Here is a 22,477-nt window from a genome sequence, read left to right on the forward strand (position 1 = left end):
ATAGAAAAGTTAATTTTTTCACAAATGGATCTAACGATATTGATTAAAATTTTTGTGTGAAGTATTACACATAAGAGCCAACTTTTGAAATAAAAAATATATTTTTTGTACCGTTATTAACGGTACCTGTCATAGAACGTTTTTTTTTATTTCTGAATAACTCGTACAAGACTAATCCGCTTTCAACGAAAATTTTTATACAAGAGCGTTTAAGTAAAGATAATATTAAAATTTAAGAAAATTATCAAAAAACACACTTTTGGATTTTTAAAAAATATTTCAAAATTTTTTTTCGAAAAATCAATTTTTTGAAAAGGGTTTGACGAAAAATCTTTAAATTTCGTTTTTATGTGTAAATTTATTATTTCTTTAAAATGGCATACCAACTTTTATTTTGAAAAATGTTTGAAAATTTTTATTTATAAAAAATTATTTTTTTAAATTTTCGAATTTTTTTTTTTTTCTAAAAATACGTTTTTATACAAGAAATAAAATGGCATACTTGGTTTATTGTAAAAGATAATTTAAAACGGTGTTTAATTAATTATAAAAACAGATTTAATTTTTTTTTATACTACTTTTGAAATTTCTTTAAAATATCAAATTTTAAATTTCTTGAATAAAAACAAAAAGCTTTAACATAAGAGTTACTTTAAGCATAAGAGCAAGTACGTGCGACCCCAGTTGTGCAATTTATTTTTATATCATATGCGCTGACTAAAGAAAAATACACCTCATCAATGTAATTCCACATTGGTACTTTCCTAAATTTTTTCGTTTAAGTGTCGCAAATATTTTTAAAAATGCATAGAATGACTTTCTTTCAAATAAAATCTATAACTTATTGAAACCGATGTTGTTTGATACAAGATATTCCTTTTCTTATTAAAATTTTTGAATAAATTCATCTTTATTTGACAAATTAAAAAATTTAAAATTATTTTCGGAAATGTTTAGTATTAAAAACCTTTTCTTAATATTTTCAAATTTATTCATTTATAAAACAAAAATTAATATGCATTCAAAGAATGACAAATTATTAAGGTAAGTAAAAAGTAATCAAATAAGCAGATAATTTTTCAAGAAGATGATTTTACAGAGTTTTGCAAAAAAATAAAAAAAGATTTTTTTAATTTTTTGCAGAATTTGAAAAACAGAATTATGAAAAAGCAGTGTTTTGAAAAACTGAATTTTGAAAAGCAGAATTTTGACCCCGGCAGATTTTTGACCCCAATTTGCACCAACTTCAATGCTTATTTTATAAGTAGAAAATTGAAGACCTTGACGTGATAAAAAGATTAAAACAATTTTTTGATATCTCACTCTGTTTTCAAGATATAGATAACAAAAAAAAAAAAATAAAAAAAAAACAAAACAAAATGCTTTTATAGGTATACATTTTTTGTATGGTAATTTCACTTGATTGATGATTAATTATAATCGAACTAAAACATTAACAATGCATCCATAAAAGGTACAATAAACAACGCTATACAGATACACAAAACAAAAAAATAAAATTTCTTTTTTCTATCAATAAAAAAAAAATGAGCTTATCATATCAATTAAGCTCAAAGAGAAAAAAAACTGAAAACAAAATACAACTCAATTCTCATTTTTTCTAGACTAACTTCTAAATTCAAAAGAAATTATTTTACTCAGAATCTTATCCCAAACAAGATAAAAACTTTTTTTTTTCATAATGTTACCCAATCAAAAAGTCTGTTTTGATCTTTACTATTTCGTGTGCATAACAACAATAATGACACTAATTGGCGATATCAGTAAAATTAAAAAATGCTGTGACATAAAATTTCATATCAAACTTTCTCGAAACCAAAAGTAAGGTATTCTATAGGAACAAAAAAACTAACATTTTACCCCAAAAACCTGAGATAACAAAAAAAAAAAAACATGTGTCGAATATTATTTTTCCAGTCTCCTAGTTTCATAATATTTACATGAAATTCTAAGTCAATAAAAAATACTCTCTGTTCTGTTGTGTACCCAAATGCCTTCAATGTGCCATGGATAAAAATAAATATGTTGTATTTATGTCGTTTACTTAATGTGTTTCCCCCAAAAATATCAAAAGATCATCTCTGACGAAAAAAATTACCTTTAAATATATTCAGGTAAATGCACTTTAATTGCACCAAACACATACCAGCACACATTTGAGTCACATATTAAAACAATACACCAACAGAAACAGGGCAACAGCTGTTTCGACAAAAATAAAAAAAAAAAAACTCAATTTTCCACTCAATTAAATCTACAAAAAAAACTCACTCAAAATTTTACTCAAAATCTCACTCAAAATTCTTCTTATTGCACAAAATTATATTCTCTTAAGCCAACACACTTTGAGTGAGATACATTTTATTTTCAAATGAATAACGTACGAAAAAGTATCTACACTCAGTTTGAGTTCGACTCTTTAACGCGGCGCAATCGACTTTTTTTGTCTTGGAAGCTTGTAGCAAAACATCGTCGGTGATCACAGATAGAGATTATCATTTTTTTTTTTTACATTTTGTTTGTTTTATTTTAGTTTTTGTTTATTGTTTTTTAATTCGAAAAAAAGGAATAATCAAAAACAGAGAAAAAAAGGCGTCTATACGTCGTCGTCGCTTTAGTTTATATTAGTGAGTGCATCCGTAAACGAGAAAATAATATAAAATTATATCAAGGCCTGTTTAATTGTACCTAGTATCTTTTCTAAAACTAGAGATACAAGTAAGAGAGTGAAGTTTTTTTTTGGTTTTCTTAATGTGTGGAAATAGGAATGAAATTTAAAAAAGATCCACTAAAATACGACACGTACACGGTATAGTACCTATACGTTTAGTTTAGTACACCTTTCACTTAACCTGTTCCAAAAAGTGTTAGCAGCTACCTTTGTTGTGTGAAGTTTTTTTTTTTTTAATTTCTTTCGTTGTATCTTTTCTTTTTGCAAATATTTGATTATACTACCTACCAACCGATCTATCTTATAACCTTAAACACGACTTCGATATCAACCTGCTTGTCTACCATCATCATCTTCGATCAAGTGAAAATAGTTTTCGCATTTAATTTGAGGTTATAAAGTGTGTGTATTTGTATCTTTTTTAATCGAAAATTAACAAAGAAGTGTGAGTTAAAACGAAGTATAAAAAAATAAAACAAAAAAGTATCTCATGGATTAGTAATCGGATTTTCATCAAAAACTTGAACCTCAAAGTAAGTAAAGATTGTAAACGTGTAGTTTAGCCTTTTAAAAAAAAAACCAAAAAAATAACCGCCCTTTAGTAGTTATTTGATCAATTTCCAATCTATACAATTTAAGAGCCAAAACAACAAAAATGATCGCAAAAGATACTTTTTTGCTTGTTGTTAAAAATTTGCTGGAAATGATTACAGACATTGCATAGACCCTTTATGCCATACTCATGGAACAGGATCAGTCTGCTGCTAAAGGTACCTGTGCGTTTATATGCGGCGATCGACGACGAACGTACCATTATAAAAAGTACCTATACGATAAATAATCTTTCGCAAAAAAAAAACAACAACAAAAATACTAAATGGGAACCAAGAAGGCAGCTGCTGTTGAGCTGTCCTGTTTCTGTTCTTTCTTACCTGAGAAAGTATCTGGGATCTCAGAAAAATTTTTAAGGGCGAGAATTTTATTGAGTATATTTTTTTTCTTCGTTCGTTAGTTCATTGTTGTTGTTGGTTGTCTTTCTTTTCTTTATTCCAAAGAACGTCAATAAACCCCAAGTTGGGCTTTTGTTTATGTCCAAGACAGGGCTGTCGTTTAAGGAAAAAAATGGATTAAATATGTTTTAAGTTTGTGGGATAGTATTTTGTGGTCCTATAGGGTATTTGGAGAAAGGATAACCACCCTTGATTCTGAAGTTATTATATTGGGATTATCCTAAGGAAAATAATTATAACGTCGACTTATATAATGCATTTTCTTATCGTGTGAATTTTTTGAAGATTTTAGAACGTACAACCCGGAAAAAAAATAAAATCATATACGATAGCTTAAAAAAGAGACCCAAAACAGAAAATGTTAGAAGATAGAAAAATATTAAAATCACAAAAAACGTAGAAAGCTCAAAACTAAAGAAACAAAAAATGGATTCTTGGAATATCCAATCTTTTTCATTAGTAATTCACACAAAAATATGTTTATTTTAATTTTATAAGAAATTCAATAAAAATTTAAAAAAATATTGTTAAATTTGTTTTTAAACTATAACAAAAAGAATATCTGTTTAAATGCTTTTCACATTCAAACGAAGTGCCTGCTGCATTTAATTATTTGCCAAAATAACAAATAAAAACCAAATCGTTGGAGCAGTTTTTTAGAGCGAAAGTTTTTTTTCATAAGTATACAAATTTTCAAAAAAAAATTATGCTGTCCTTAAAAAAATATTAACTAAAAAAAAAAAATACATTTGAAAAAATTGGTTTTCCAAAAAAAAAAAAATCAAATTTGATTTTTTTTAATTACCTACATGGTTTTCATATTTTTTCAAATATTGAAAACAAGGCTTCTTAAGAATTTCGTAGTCGATCATTTTCGTTTAAATCAAGACGTTTACAAGAATATCAGACGAAAACGGTTCAATATTAGGAACCCTGTTAAAAATTTTTTTTACAATTTCATTTTATTTTAAATTATTTTGAAACTGTGAAATGTGAAAATGTCTATAAAACTTTTGAAATTTGGCTGATTTCTTTTCTTGTTCATTTCTCAAAAAAAAAACTTTTTTCTTGTGTAGTCTTTTAACCTAAAAACAAGATCTTACTAGATAATTGGCGAAAATTTTAAAATTTATATATAATATTTTTTTTTATCAATTTTAAATATTTCTTTTCTCCAGTTTATTTAATTTTTTTTCTATTTAATTATGGTCTATTGAATAGACCCTTTTGAATGGAACAAATTCGTTCAAGAGTTTTTATTGCTGATTATGATTCCTTGGCATAAAAGAATACTCCAGCCAAAAGTGCTACTAAATCCATTGGTGCATTTCTGAGAAAACGACAACACTGGTCGGTAAAATCCTTTCATTTCATAGATAATTAAAAGTGCTATAATTCTTTCTTGAAGAAAATCCCAAACAAATCAAAAGTTCTTCAGATATTTGAAAAAATGTCATACTGTCCTAACCTTGCGAGAAAAACCCGAACTTTGACTGACTATAAAATTGAATTTAACTAACTCACGGAATTCATTTGTATATAATTTTTTAGATAATTTCATTGTGAATAAGTCTGTCCTTGGACATTTTTGGTTTAAATGAGTAAAAATGGAGCTATGAAATAAAAACGGCACCGACCTCTTTTCCAAGATGGTGGCTGTTCCCGATGTTCTACCATCCCAAAAAATTCATTTTTACGATACGGACATACACCCAAACACGTTCCATGAACAAAATTTGTCCCGCGAAAAATGCAATTTGATTTACTAATTTGCCTGGCCTATTTTGTTTGAAACTCATTTGAATATTTTTTTCGTTTTTCAAGAAAAACTTTTCGTTGGTCGCTGATTTTACAAGAATTGTTTTTCAGGCCATTGAAAACAGTAAAAGAGTTGGTATTAAATGTTCTTCTATGCAATAGACAAAAGCTAATGGCTCTCCGTCGATCCATTCGATCTGTATTTATAAAAATGCACATACACAAAATTGCACACAAGCCCATAAGGATGCAAATAAATTTGTTTGTTTGTCATAATTAGTTTATATTAAATCAATCCCTCTAAGTATGTTTACTTTAAAAGTCTAAAAGTTACCAATTTATACGATTTTATCGAGTTTTAAAAACTTGCTTTTAACTAAAAAAGTCAAAAATTTGGAAAAAGTGCTAATTTTTGAATAGGTACATTTAAGTTGTTTCTTGACAAAAAAAAAATTGCATATTATCAAAGGATTTTACCTCTGCTTTATTTCATTTGTACAAAGTTTGGACGTACCGGCTACATACACAAAATGCCCCTTGATTTAGTAAAAAAAAAATAAAATCGTCAATTTTTTAACTTTTTTTTCTTTGATTTTAGGTTAGAATTTCAGTGAAAAATAATTTTTAAAATTTTTTAATCATCTTAACATGACAGAAAATTTAATTTGCTATGAAAAGTGTCTTTGAACCATTTCAAAGTTAGGCTTGGTTTTCGAGTTAAATCAAAAAAAAACTTAAAACCAACCAGTGTTGCCGTTTTCTCAGAAATGCACCAATGGATTTAGTAGCATTTTTGGCTGGAGTATTCTTTTATAAGAAGGAATCAAAATCAGCAATAAAAACTCTTGAACGAATTTGTTCTAGTTTTGCTCTGGAGCTCCGGTCTATTAAATAGACTATAACAAAATAAAAAAAAACAAATTAGAAAAAAAAATATTTAGAATTTTAAATACAAAAATTAGAGAATTTGTAAATACGGGACAGGTACAGGATAAACTACAAAATACGGGACACTTCTTATATTTTATGCTGTGAATAACAACAAACGATTACTACTTTTATTTATTATTAATAATCCTTTACTGTTAAAGGGTCAAAAATGTATAAGTATAGAAAAAAAAAAGCAGCAAATAAAAAACTTTTATTTATCCTTAGCAATCATTTGTTGTTGTTTCCCGTGCAAAAATTTACTGAGTTAAATGTAATGAGTTACAAAAAAAAAAAAAAACACGGCTAATATCAATGTCGATACATTTTTTTAAAATTTTCATTTTAATAAATAATTCTATTAAAAAAAACCAACAAGTCTACTATGACCAAAATTGGCAAATTATTCACGCCGAATTTTCTCATCGGAAGTGATATCACTCTTCTCCTCTTCTTTCACCACTACGCACCTGATAAATGGCATTTAACCACAAAATCAAACTCAATTCTTAATTACCACTTATCTTGCATTGATAAGGTAAATTTCTATTTCTATTTATAAACCGATAAAACACCAACCACTTCCGATTCATCCCAATTGACGTGATTTCACTTTCAGCTCCCCTTTTTTATTATCATCATCTCATTAACCAACTTAAGTGGGTAGTTAAAACTGAACAGTTAAATACTTCACTTTTAATATTGAAAAAAAAAACTCTTGTAAAAAAATCTCTGTTAAGTAGTCTTTTCAACAACAAAAGACACACCAAGATAACGGTGTGATGTGGTGGACTTTATGGTGTCGGTGTTTTATTTCTGTGTATGTGTGATGGTTTGACATTTATCCGAGGATCTGGTTGGATAATTTTAATTAAAAACTTCCCACAAAGGCGATTTCCATTATAACAAAAAAAACCTTCTTTTATTTTTCATGGAAATTAAAAATAAAAGAAAAGTGAAAACCCTTGTCAGGAAGGATTCATTTCCTTTTTTTTGTGTATAGTTGCTGACCCCGGTAGTCAGGCAATGACACCCTTTTTGTGTTTTGTTCACAACTTCTTCATAGTGTTTTTATTATACGTCATTTGGTGACTGACACATTGATAAAGACTAAAAAAAAAAAGGAGATGAAGATGGCAAGGCCATCTGTCAGTCAGATGTAATTGTGGTTTTATGTCCTTTGATTATTATGGATGCCTCGAAGGGATTTGGAAAATTGTAAAGATTTGGAGGATGACATGTCTTTGAAAAATTCTTCTTGCAATAGAAGCAAAGTTTTTTATTAAGTTTGGGGAGCTAAATCAATCAATTTGTATTTTATCTGTCAAATGGACTCTTTTGAGGTGAAACAGAGATGTCAGTTGATTGAATTTTTTAAAATTATGACAGTTGTGATTTTTGAGGTATTTTATTTTGGAAGATTATTCGATTGAATGAACTTCAATCTTATTTGACTTTCTGTTGATTGGGGTACCGAAACAGATATTTTCGATTAAAATTAATCACTTTTCAACTTTTATCAGTTAACAGCTGATTGTGATAAATGATAATCGTAATTGATAAGCAAATTAGAAGTATTCTAGGAATAGATAATATTGTGAGGTTGAAAAGTACATTTTCATGTTGTTACTATCATGTGTCGGTTTTTAGACATTGCATTCATTATCCTTCTGATTCTTTGTTTTAATTTTTTGAGTAGATAAGTATACACCTTTGGGTTTTGAATAGATTTTTAATCAAAAAGTTCTACGTCTATTCTATCTTGCACAAAGATACGACTTCAAAAGCTTAAAAATTTAAAAACCTCAAAAGTTCATTACCGCCAATTTTCTTTTGAATTTTCGAAATACTTATACAATCTCTTTTTTCTTTTGATATTCCCGCTTTCAACCTTTTGTCTTATTAACTATTATTCTATACCCTTTCGTTCAAAGAGAAAATGCAACAGGATAAAACAAACAATGCAACACTATATTGTTTTACATCAAAAACCCTTTCCGCAACTATTGAAGGTGTCATATCAACTTGTTACTTTAATGTAAGTCTGTCCTTTTACTGGTTTAACTTATATTTCAAAGAAGGGTGAATATAATAGGTATTTACTCACTACTCAGGTATTGTATATAAGAGGACATACCTAATGTATAAGCTTCAGTAAAGAAAATTATACCACAAAACAAAAACAAAACAAAAATAAAAATAAAAACTATCCCTAAGTAGGTAGGTATTATATCTTCTACTTTTATGTGCAATTTTTTCCCATCGGTTTAACCAGTTTAAAGAACCTTTTTGCACATAGGGTACCTTCCTAGTCTGGTTTTTGAAGTCTTTGTCTTTCCGTCTTTAGGTCTGGATTTTGCGGCATGTGCTTCATGTGCGTGACTTGTAATTCTTTTTAAACAGGACAGTGACGATCTAGAATCAGGGCTGTCGGAGTAGTATTATTTTCAAATAACTTTTTTTTTTAGATGGAAGCTACAATGTCTTCTAAAATAAAATGCACGACTGGGTCACACGTACTAGTTCTTTTGATTGAATTTACTTAGAATGTTAAGGCTTTTTATAATAAAAAATGATTATAATATTAGCTTAATTTAATCGTTAATTTTAAAAGAAATGAAAAAAGTTGTTTTTTAAAAGTACGAAAACACCTTTTTATATATGGTCTTAATTTCCAAATGAAGTAGGTATGCCATTAAATTTCTTGTATGACAAAGAATTTTTGGTTTTTTTTTTTTTTTATTGTAGGACAAGAATTTTAAAACAATAATTGTTTGCATATAAAAATTTTCAAAAATTTTTCAAAAAAATAAAATTATAGATTTTTCAAAAACAAAATTTTAATATTTTTTAAAGCATCATAAATTCACATTTTTTAAAAGTCGCTAAAGTCGTTTGTGAGAACATCAGAAATCAAGATAAAGGTTCTAGTACCGTTCATAACGGTTCAAAAAATATTTTTTGTATTCAAAAGTTATCAAAATCGTTAGAGCAGTTTTTGAGAAAAATAACTTTTTTAAATTTTGGTCAGTTGCAAGTACCGTTAGTTTGGTCCTAAGAAAAAATTAAATTTCCCTTTTAGCGAATTACTCAAAACTCTTAACTATAGCAAGTTTGAAGCAAATCGCTTCAGTGGTTTGGGCTGTAAACTTTTCGGATCTAGTAGTGTAGATTCCAAATAGTGTAAAATCTGTTATCTCTAATAAAAACACTATCGTTCGTAATTGCGAACCCAAATCCAGTAGAAACACGATTTTTTTAGTAAATGAGAGATTGAGTTCTTTGTATTTGCAATGCCATCTTTTTGTACAGTGGAACTTGATATTATATAATAAATACAAAATACACAGAAAATGTGACATACAATTTGAAATTTGTCCAAATTTCCAAGTATCGAATCATCAAAAATGTTGGGCAATTATTTTGGTATTTGATTTTAACAAACATTTTACTGAGAAACCATCCCAAAAAGTGGTTTTGTACACAAATATTCCACAGAGACATTGTTGGTAAATTCATTTTTATAACTTTCCATAGTAACACGGTTCTGAATTTCATCAAATTCAGCTAGTTTAATTCAAAAGGGGCGTGTCAGTGGGTGTTTATTTTACTTAATTTATGGTATCGATATCAGCAATGTATCAGAGCTATTTGGTGTGGAAGTTGTTGATGAGATAACCAATTTCCTTGAAAGCCTAATTTCAACTGAAATTCGTTGGCATTTACAAGTGTCTAACAGTTTTTGATAAATATTTTGATATTATGCATGCATCGTTGCAGGGTCATAAGTCCACATTATAATATGGACTATTGGCCCACTAAGTTAAGTCTTAAACCCAAAAATTAATTATGAACTTAGTCCACCCAATTGTCGAAAATCCACAAAAAATGATTCAGAACTCACCTAATGTATTTCTAAAAGCATAAGTGTTAAGGAATCTTTTGCCTTTTTGAGTGAGTAATAAGTTCACAACTGACTGCCCAAAGGCCCACTGGAATTTTGGTGTGAAATTTTGACTCACTTGTGTGGGTTGTAAGTCTATAATTGATGTGTGGACTAATAATCCAGAAAAATGGGTCAAAAGTCCCTATATCAACTTGTGGACATATGACCCCCTACCGCATTAAACATCGTGTATGTACACCATTTGTAAAAAATTTGGAAACAATATCTGAAACTTAGATAATAACAATTGGTTGCTCTCTTACATTGTCATCTTAAAAATTTGCTGATTAAATACAGTGGATTCAAAACTCTAGCAACAAATCTATGCCAATTTTTGAATTTCCACATTAATTTGGCAAGTTGAAAATTGAGTAATTTTTAACACAAATCTCTCGATCGTAAAAAATCAACGCAATTTCTTCCCAAATTGCAGATTTTCCGACATTTTTCTGCCCCACTGTGTATTGCCAATATGATGACTCGATTGTTTAATTTTTATTTCCCTTTATCTACTCTTACATTGTTTGACATGAGAAGCCCATTGAAAATTCCCGAACTTTATTTTTATATCGGTATCGGTCGGTAGTCTGACAGCAGCTTTACGTTACGTAGGTATACTTTCCTTATCAGAAACTGAGAGAGTTTTAATTTCTTGTTTTCTATTTTGTTGCCTGTCGTTACCATGTTCGTTTGATTGAATTGATTAGACAAGACATTTTGCTTTGGTACAATATTATGGGCACTTTTCCCTTTGATGACTATTTTTATGTTTTTCCGTTCATTTGTTGTATTTTCTTTCTCTATGCTATGCTTACCCTTTTTTTTGAGTTTTTTAGGACCGAACCAAATAAATACCTTTAGTCTCTCTCAGAGTACGAAAATGGTATCTATATCTATCGAACAAGGAACAACAACCTCTAACCTATTGAAATCCGAAGTCAACTTTTTAATGATTGTTTCGGTTTTTATTGAGGGGAATAAATTACAGAATTTAAGGTGAATTTTGTGAATAAATGAGAAAAAAAAAACAAAGGAAAACCCTTTGTAACGGATGTTTTTTTTTTTTTCAATATTATTAAAGTGTCAGATTGACAAGAGAGAAAAAAGTTTAGTGTCTTATTTCATTAATTAGGGTCTCATTTTCGTTAGTGTTATATTGAAAACAATTTTATTACACTTTTTGTCTTTTTTAAGGGTGAAGTTTTTATGGGTGCAAGGCATGTTACAAAGGATAAAGGTTGTTAATGTCACACACAACGGTATCAATTTGATTTGTTAATAAATTTTTATATGAGAGTGGGAAGACACCGTTTTTAATGTTCGAACGAAGCGAGTGTTTAAAGTAATTTTTGTTTATCTTTATATTTTAGTAGACATTATTGTTAAGCTTTAAAGCCCTTTTAGACTTTATGACAGACAAAGACATAATTTTTATCTCCGTGCTTTTAATTTAATCAATCAATGTCCTCGTTGGTTTTAATGTTTTCATTTGATATCTACTTACTTGAAATGTTTGTTTTTGTTTCATAGAGTTCTAGAATTTCTAAGTTATTGGTATGTTTAATAAAATGGTGGTGTTGTACCTATTAGAATTACCTTCTAATGCAATATAAAAATATTCTAAAGGGTTAAAAGTTTTTGATTTTAAAAATCGTAATAAAGGTTTTCATTCATTATAGTGTTGTCTGTGTGATTATCTTTTGAATATTTTAGTTGGCTTATCTACTTACTTCCATTCACCTGATTTTCAAGGCTAAGAATAATTCAGATAAGCTTAACCTACTAAGTAGGTAAAATGTAATAAAAGAATAAATTTGTAAACAATGTTTTATCAGCTGATGTGTGGTTTTGCTCGTGAGTCACAAAAGCGACGAATTTTAATCTTTGATAAAAAAGTGTTTGCATGTGTACCTGTTGATACCAATGGAATCAAAAACATTGTGTATGATATTTTTAAAATTTGTATGATGGAATAATTGGGAAACTTAATGAGAAGAATGAGAACCAATATGAGCAAAAAACAAACAGTTTTTGAGAAATTTTATGTTCATGAAAAACTTCAAAGAGATACTGTTTGTCACATTACCTGTAAAAATGGCTTCAAAGCGTTCTAAAAAAAAAGAAAAGAAAATCTAACGGTTTTTTCGGATTGGTTATTCTTTTAAACCACCTTATCTTATATTAATTGAGTATATGAGATTCTGTGAGCGATGACACCAACACCAATCCAATGCGGACTAGTAACAAAGGTGAAATTCTGAAAGAGCGTATAGAAACCTATAAAGCTTTTTTTAAGCAAATGAATAAACAAATAATTACGTATTTATCAACATTCGTAGAATATATGTACTTACATTCTTGTTTAATAAAAATTAACTTAAGGTCGTTTTCTAAAGGTTTTAATATTTTTAGTTTTCAGCTCCATGTGAATTATAAAGTAGGGGAGAGGGGGGCCAAATGTAACACTTTTTACTAAAACCGATTGTACTCCTACAAATTTAAAAATAAGTCAACCCATACCTTTTTTTAAATAAAAGAACCACATTTTAACTGAAAGATCCATCACAAATTTTTTTCAAAACCTAACGGTAATGTTGAAAAATAAAGCTTCCAAAAAAAAAAAAAAAAACGTGTTGTTTCAACCTACCCCACATATACGGGGCAAAGTGTAACACATACCGGGGTAGGTTGTACCAAGAACTAAAGATAAGAAAAAATAACTTTATTTGTTTATATATATTTATTTTAATTGGTAAAAATAAAAACAAACCTCAGTCATGAAATTTTGGTGCAGATTTGAAAAAAAAGGGATTAAATCCAAGATTTCGGAGAAGATTTGACTAAAGTCTTAAATTAAAATTAATTGAATTCATTAATTGTTTTATAAGCTTTATAAATTCAAGTGTTGGTTTAAAATGTGTTTGCAATTCCAAAATAAATACAAATTCATTTACAAGCATTGATATATACTAGGTAAATATTCTTATGTAGGTAAGAAAACAGTGGGGTAAGTCGAAAAAATGCGTTACGTTGAACGTTAAAGTAAATCTTTCTTCCCTGAAAGTTGAATAAATATGCTCCAAACCGAGAAAGGTTTGAACTCTGGTCCTAATTCAAAAAATTAGTTTACATTAGTTGATAACAAACAGCATTTGTTGTAATGCAAAATAAATAAAAATTTATTTTATTTTAGTATTTTATATATTTAATTTAGTATTATATGTATATTTATTATAGTATTTTATATATCTTTTTTAGTTCGAGAAAAATTATTTTAAAAGTATAAAAACGGCAAAAAATTGAAATAAAAATTTAAAAAAATTAAAATTTTTGATTTATACACAGATTTTTGAATGCAATATTTGAAAGAATTAAAAACCAATAAAACTGCATCAAAAATTGTGTAATAGCAGGTGTACTTTAAGAATAATAAAATAAAACGTAAAAGCAAAAACTACGAAAACAACTTACCTATATGTAATTTCAAAAACCGAAATAAAATATAAAAAACATTTTTAACGGGAAATTTCGAATGTGATCTTTTAAAGTAACTGTTTTCCAAACAGAATTATCAAACATTAAAAAAAAAATGTTTTAACTCGAGAGAAAATAAATTTTATGTATGATTTAAAAATTTCCCATACAAATTTGTATGGGGAAAGTATGACCCTAGAGGCACTGGTTAATGACCTCCAAAAAATCCCCCTTATTTAGGCCCTAAGCTTTCGATCTAGGGGATGTCTCCCCCGAAAACATCATTTTGTTAAATAACGGACACCCTAATACATATACACTATACACATTATAGAATGACAGGATGCCAGACGGAACTGTAATAGATTTTTTTTTGGCAATCTCTTCACAATGAAATGTTTGTTTAGTTGTTTTTATCGCGAGTTTTTTTTTTACCAAACATTTTTTTACCCCCTACACCAATCACTCAAATCAATATTCCTTTACAACATGTGTTTTTATTTTTCCTATGACCTTCACTCCTACAAATAACACACATTTCAAGTAAATCATATCTCCACCTTTAACAAAAAAAAACATTGCACCTTGCTCTCTTTTTTTAAATTGACTTATTACATTTGTTCCGCCTCCTGTAATGTTTATAAAACTCATGACATTAAATTGATAGGTACCATTGTCATTTTATTAATCGCATGTTGTTAGTATAATGTTGTAAACAATAAAAGTATCTGAATATCTAAAATACCGAACACACGATAAACAAAACTTTCTTTTTCTCAAAAAAAAAAACATGTATTTATGTATTTCGCTTTTTATTTTATACACCCCATTTGAATTGCTACCATTTATTTTGTTTGCAAAATCGTGACCTACAAAAAAAATATATCTCTAACAACCTAATTTCCTGAACAACAACATGAAAATTCAAAATATGAATGTCAAATATATTCTACTCTGTCCAATCCTCCAAACAAAAGCCCATTTAGTATACGTTGATGTGTGTATCTTAAATACAAAAAACCTGACATACGACAGTGATGATAAACCTTTTGTATGCGTGTCATTTGTATTCAAAAGGAAGATGGAATTAATTTTTAATAAATTTCACAAAATTAAAAAAAGGGCTAAATATGTCTATCTACTTAATAAATAGTTTTATTTCATTTGAGGGTTAATGCTTTAATATTTTTTATGATTTTATTTAAAATCCAAATAAAACATTTTGGTACACATCAAATGGGTTGGCGGCCCCTGCAAAAAAAAAAAAAATGTAAACCAAAATGTGATTGATATTCCTGTCTATCTTGAAAAAAAAAAAAAAAAAAAAAATATGAAAACAAATCAAATGTATATTTTTAGTATCTTGCATGACTCAACTTTTCGATGCCGATGCGGTGATATCGATATCAAGTTCAAATAAGCGATAAAAATAAAAATCGTTTATTTGCTACATGCACCTTATAATATGTCAAAAAATCAACCAATTTTTTTTTTGAACAAATCAAAATTTATCAACCAAAAAAAAAAATCACACGTTCCAGATACAAAAAGTTCGTCAATATAATTATTATATTTGATTTTTTTTGCTGTTTAATGCCTGCACCTGTGCAATAACTCGCTGAGTGTTAATTTGAGTGACAAGTAGCGGTTTGGCGATGGCGACGACTAATAACGATGATAACTTTTAGGTGATAAATATTAAAACAACAACAAAAAAAAAACAAAAAAGTGAATTTGCACAATGAACACAAAAACACCACAGTAAAACACGTTTATAATAAAATTTATCACCTTATCTTGGTTCAAAATTTATATTTCCCAGGCAAATAAATGTGCTCAAATTATCACACCATCCATCCGCATGGATGGTTGAGGCTTGAGGTGCAGACAATAATACATTTTTGTTGCAGAATACAATTTTTGATTATATTTAAAGCCAAAATAATATGAAATGGCTTTCGAGGGACTCTAACTGTGGTGGGTTGGTGTTTTTTTGGGACTAAAAAACTCTTGGGGCCATTTTAAAGGGAGAGCTTGTATATACTTTTTTGGCGATAGGCCAAAAGTGATAAGGACGATAATTCGAGAGACTTTGTAGAGTTTTCATTTTATTGTTATTTGTTTTGGCAGAAAATGTTTGTTAAAGTGAATTTTACAAATATAGAAATAAATCAGATAAAGAGCTGGTGTGTGCACAAAATTAATCGAATAAGTATTTCTAGGTCAGTGGATTTGGGAATAATATTATAATGTTTGGTAGAGTTAGAACACTTTTGTATCATTAACAAATTTTTGTTTTATGTTTTTTTATCGAAAGTTATCAAAAGTCCCAATTCCAAATGTCTGGTCCACAAGGAGAGAAATGGAAATCTATTTGTTGTTTGAAAATGTTTTTAAGTTCGAAAAAGTTTTAACTGGAATATATACAATAATAATTCTTGAAGCTTATCTGTAAGCTACGATCATTTTGTATTTTGAATTTAATTTTATAAAGGAGGAGACTGAAATAAGGTTAAACAAGAGAGCTTTTGATATGACGAGAATGCTAGAAGAATGAATATGAAGAACAATTAAGATGAAGGCATCGGGCAACAAAAAGAAACCTACCTGCCTATCTAAATAAATTAACTGAGAACGGAGAAATTATATAACCGTCGTGGTTTTTAAAATAATGCAGCTTGTGTGGATTCCATAGCAAAAAAAAAGTATATTTCTTAGAAGAAAAAGATTTCCAGAAAACGTATTTACAAAAAAAAGAAGAAAAAAAGATTTTGAAATTTCAGGAAATCAGATTTTTTTGGATTTTAAGGATTTTGGTTTTTAGAAATATTGATTTTTCGGGAAACTGGATTTTCAGAACTGTATTTCAGGCACAATCTTGAAATTATGTCTAAATACAAAAAACTGAAAATCTCGAAAACTCAGAATCTGTAAAACCATAAATCAAAAAGGTCAAAGTCCGAAAAAAATAACGCAAATTTTGTATTTTGTATAATTCTTTGGAATTTTGATTTCTGATTTCTGAATTCTATGTTTTCGTAATAAATTTCGAAAAAATGGTCTTATTTTTATTGGTGTAGCTATATTTTGGAAAGTGAAAGAACGGTAATTTATTAAACAAAAGAAGATAAAAATACCATTGGTTTCTGTGTTTCAAGAACATTGAAAATGAAATAAAAATTGTCAAAAAGAAGAAAAATTATATTAGAATTTTAACATTCCTTAATTCTTTTCTTTTTTTTTTGTAAAAAAATTAATGTTTAAGAACTACGCCATTCTCGTGTACAAAACTAAATAAAAAAAAAACTTACTACAACATTAGAGTTAATTTATAACTTTAAATATCCCACTTCCGTTTTTGGTTCTCCAATTTGTACACCTAACACTTAAAGTTGTAAAAAAATTAATTTGTTATCATTTTGTCAGCGGTAGAAATCGTATATACTAAATGTTTATTATGTTTAAGTTGTTCCATAAAAAAAGTTACGCATACGCCATAGTGATCTGTAAAGAACTAAATTGCTTAGCTTAAAATTTAAAGTATCGATATGGTCTTGATCTAAGTTCTATAGATTTAAGTTCATTAGATTTAAAATACAAATCAAATTCGTTTCCTTAATATAGCAAAACTTAAAAATGCAATTTCGCTGTAGTATTTTCAAGTTGCTTGCATAAGTGAGGATATTTCCGTCAAAAAAATGCTTCAAGTTATTTTGACTTTTAAAGCATTATTGTTTATAAAAATTAAAATTATTCAAACATTTTAATTACCAAGTTTTAGAAAAAGATTTTCTGGGGCTTAAACTTTAGATAGATAAAGGTCAACACAAGAAAATTTCATTTTTATTTTTATTAAATGGTTTTAAAAACACAAATCAATAAAAGTAACATTATTTTACATAACAAGTTACTTAAATGAATAAAACTTCTTTGCATTCATGAATAAAGTTCATTATTTTTTAATGAGCCGCTCACCAAAGCCCTTAACAAAAAAAATGTCAACTTCACAATTTCCTTCTTTATAAAATAGAATTAAGCTAACAAAAATGTCCAAATTAAATAAACTTTTGTCTGGGTGTCTCAAAAGAAAACTATATTCAAGTTTTCTTAATGTCCACATTGAGATGATGATGCCATCATCATCATTATGTTTTCATGTCTTCAAATTTACATTGAGGTCTTCGCTCTTTTTCGTCTTTGCTAAGATGGTCGATGGAGGGAGAAAGATATCTTTGTCTAAATAACAAAATTCTTCTTGACTCCAATTTTAATTCTCAAAAGACATCTACAAATATTTTCATTTCCATTTTCATTTCCATTTTCATAGACAATTTAGAAAAAAAAACAAGCAAAACCAAAAAATAAAAAAGAGGAACTGTTGATTCTCCATTACCTATGCTTTTGGAAATTTACATTTTTGTTTGAATAAAAATAGACCAAGTTTATTCTTTTAAATAAGGCATAATATTTAAAAAAAAAGTAGGTAAATCAGAATCAGCAGAGATAGTTTTTAACGCTTGAATACATGTGATTTGATAGTTATAAAATTTCCACCAAAAAACAAAATTCACAAAATTTAAGACTTTCTCATGTTCTCATTTTATAAAGTTTTTTTTTTTGTAAAACCTCCCCTTTTTTTAAGTAAAACCTACCCTTTCCTGACCTAAATTCCTTTAGTTTTAATTTTAAAAAAGTAAAAAAAAAAAAAAAAATACACAAATACTTTCTGGCCATGATGGAGGCCTTTCAACTGGTAAATCCCATTCGATTTTGTTTATATTGAAAAAGCTGAAATCAATTTTTCTCACTTGACTTGTTGATTGCAAGAGATCAACATTTATAAAGCATACCTTTCTCCACACTTTACAGCAATAATCCGTATGTCATTGTTTCGTTGTAAGGAAAAAAAAAAAGATGCAATAAAAGTAACTTTATTGATGGTTTATATCTCCCAATGCAACATTCAGTCAATACATACCAGCACATTTCCTGTGGCTTAATTTACAAGCCTTCTGGACCGAAACCATCTGTCACTCAAATCCCAACCAAACATGACTTAATCCAGTCAAATAAGGGTTTAACCTCGGAATGAATGTTAGTAGAATTTTTTTTTGCTCAATATCTTCCTTTTGCCATTCTATAACATATCTCAAAAGTCTAGAAAAATCTCATGTCCGCTTGTCGCGATTTCAAGGTCAAATCGCGAAATGGAGATTTTCAAAATTAGCAAAAATAGGCTATGGTATTATATACACATATAATACATGATTTCAAGGTATTTTTTAATGTTGATTCCAAAAAATCTAAAATCAAGACAATCTGACGTCTCTGGAAAAAGTTATACCTGTTTTTCATCTGTCAACTCATATTATTATAACAGTTGCAAACTTACTGCCGAAAAACCCTTAAAAGTTATGGTAGATGAACCAAATTTTGCATGAAGATTTTAGAATCCATCATTATTAAAAATCAAAACAATCCATTACAAAAAATATATATAACTACGAAATAATGGCATTTTTTTGATGGAGGGGCAAATTTTAGGATATGCACTAAAGAAGATTCTTGTTCATCTTAGGAATAAGTGCTAATAGGCTAATTTTTTCATTTTAATCTTTGTTTGGATGTTCTTTAACTACCCTCAAAAATCTAAAAAAATCTCATGTCCGCAAGTCCTAATTTTCTTGGTTTGAAAATAAGGTGCAGATTTTAAAAAATTAATAAGAAAAGTTTAAATTTTTATATGTATACCAACATAAGCGACATGATTTAAAGGTATTTTTTAACACTTATTCCAACAAAACTCACAAACAAGTCAACCTGACCATCCCTGAAAAGTAATGCACTTTATTCATGTTGATCTGACACAAATATCTGAAGTGTAGTTTTTCAATTTTTTTAAAATCTGCACCTTATTTTCAAACCAAGAAAATTAGGACTTGCGGACATGAGATTTTTTTAGATTTTTGAGGGTAGCTAAAGAACATCCAAACAAAGATTAAAATGAAAAAAATAGCCTATTAGCACTTATTCCTAAGATGAACAAGAATCTTCTTTAGTGCATATCCTAAAATTTGCCCCTCCATCAAAAAAATGCCATTATTTCGTAGGTATATATATTTTTTGTAATGGATTGTTTTGATTTTTAATAATGATGGATTCTAAAATCTTCATGCAAAATTTGGTTCATCTACCATAACTTTAAAGGGTTTTTCGGCAGTAAGTTTGCAACTGTTATAATAATATGAGTTGACAGATGAAAAACAGGTATAACTTTTTCCAGAGACGTCAGATTGTCTTGATTTTAGATTTTTTGGAATCAACGTTAAAAAATACCTTGAAATCATGTATCATATGTGTATATAATACCATAGCCTATTTTTGCTAATTTTGAAAATCTCCATTTCGCGATTTGACCTTGAAATCGCGACAAGCGGACATGCGATTTTTCTAGACTTTTGAGATATGTTATAGAATGGCAAAAGGAAGATATTGAGCAAAAAAAAATTCTACTAACATTCATTCCGAGATTTACCCCTTTTTTCTCCTTATTTTACTGTATTAACTGCAGATACAAAATTTCATAATCATAAAAAAAAAAAAAAACAATTTCATTACGAAAGATATGAAAATGCGCGACCCATAAAATACGAAGAAATTATTCGAAAGTTATTTTCGATGGTATGGACAAGCCGCCAAGAGGCATGGCGATGCAACATGAAACATTTTTTTTTTTTCGTTTTATATTAAGTTGAAACTCACTTAGTTGCTATTTTATTGTCTTGTCTTGTAAATGAGAATTGAAGAAGTGGAAAATCATGTTTTGAGATTTTTCAATCACTCCGGATTATCAGTGCTAGAGGTGACTTTTTTATTTGTTCTTCTTGTGTTTTCTTTTTTTTTTTTGAATTTTTATCAAAAAGAAATTCATTCTTTGAAGTACTTTGGGTTCCGAATTTTACATATTTTATGGAGAATTATACACATTCTTATCAGTGGATGGAATATTTTTATTGTAATGTACAAGTACATATGAACTTAAAATGATTTTAGTTAAATGTTTATTTTGATTTTTTTTTGTCTGTTTTTCTTGTAGTTACTTTATTTTAAAAAGCCTTAAATATTTTGACTACACTTTTAAGTTTCTTTTATTTAATAGTAAAATAAATAACAAAAGAAAGATATTTCGGAAACTGTCCAAAAAACTCCGATATGATGAGTCTTTGTTTAAAATAAAACGGTAAGTTAGAAACAGTTTCTTGAATGAATTCTAGCTCTAAGAAAGTACACAGTTTGATTTCTATTTCTTGTAAAAAGTATTATTGTTCTAAAAACAAAATAAAAATTATTAGACCCGACCCATTTGAAAAAAATAATATGTAGTAATTTATTATAAACGCACGTCTTTTTTCTCAAAATTAACTTAGAATGTTCCAATTTTTTTTTGTTAGAAAGAAATCATGAAAGATTAACTTTAATTTAATTTTATTAATTAATGTAAAAACAAAAATTTAAATTAGTTTTAAAAGCTAAAAAATATATATTTAAATGGTAATAGTTTCTAAAGTACAACAAAGAATTTTTAGAAAAAAATTTCTAATATCGTTCAACTTCAAACATTTTTCAAATATAATTTAGAGCGTCATTAAAAAAAAAACAAACTAATTAACAGATAAAAACAAAGCTTTTCATGGATCGTTCATAAAAAAATTGATTTTTCAAAACAAAACAAAAATGAAATTATTTATATATTTAAAAAAAAATTAAAAACATGTGCTTGGAAAATTGTTCTTATTTTTAATTTTCTTAGATAGACAGTATATTCAGACAGAAGTGTAATATTATGTCGATTGTTATTTTGTGTCTTATTAAAAGCACAACATTCAAAAATAAGTTGGTGCTTTGCCAATTTTGAGCAGTTATTAAATTTTCAAAAAAAGTCTCGAAACAAATCGAAAAAAGAAAAAAAAAAATCAAAATTGGTTAAAATTACAAAAAAAAACAATTTCGATTTTGTTTTGTAAAATTATTGGATTAAAAATGAAGAATTTTATCGAAAAAAGTTGACTTTTTTAAGAAAAACTAAATTCAATTCAGTACAACGTGGAAATGTATAAGAAAGAAAATAAATTTAAATCAATCAAGAATTATAACCACATTAATATTTTCCAAAAGTATAGTGAAGCACTTACTTCAAATTTCGAGTAGGTACTTAAATAGGTACTACCTTAGCAATAAAAGATGCATTAAAAAATTTGTTTCTGCTTACTTTAATCTGCAAACTCGAAGGACATGTCAAAAATGTATCCTATAGCATCTGAACCTACACATCTATAAGTTGTTGTAATCTTCTGCCTAGTAAATTTTTAGTCTCCAAGCGCAGAAATTAAAAGTAGTAATTTAAGTTTTCACAAAGAAAAAATACGCATACGCCACAGTGACCCAAACTTTCATTCCAGAGATTATATATTTGATAACTCGAATTCGGCTTATAAGACTATAAAAATTAAATATATAAAAATCATATTTGAAAAATGGGTACATATTATTTAAAATTATTTATGGTAGGTATGTATTTATAATTTATTAATAATTTTGTCAAGAAATTAATTCAAAAATAAGTTAGTTTTTTCATACCCTTTCTCTCTTTATATATTTGTATGGGGATCA

The 22,477-nt window shown here is 27.8% G+C and overlaps 1 protein-coding gene across 2 annotated transcripts in view; it reads left to right on the top strand.

Annotated features, from left to right (window-relative positions):
• Positions 1-2,440: 2,440 nt before the first annotated feature.
• LOC129910160 (uncharacterized) overlaps positions 2,441-22,477 on the top strand; it is a 165,694-nt gene continuing 145,657 nt past the window's right edge. For both annotated transcript variants that reach the window (XM_055987432.1, XM_055987433.1), the window contains exon 1: positions 2,441-3,225. The gene's annotated coding sequence lies outside the window, so the exon portion shown is untranslated. The remainder of the gene's footprint in view (positions 3,226-22,477) is intronic.

This window comes from Episyrphus balteatus, chromosome 2 (assembly GCF_945859705.1).
Source record: "Episyrphus balteatus chromosome 2, idEpiBalt1.1, whole genome shotgun sequence".
NCBI lineage: Eukaryota > Metazoa > Arthropoda > Insecta > Diptera > Syrphidae > Episyrphus > Episyrphus balteatus.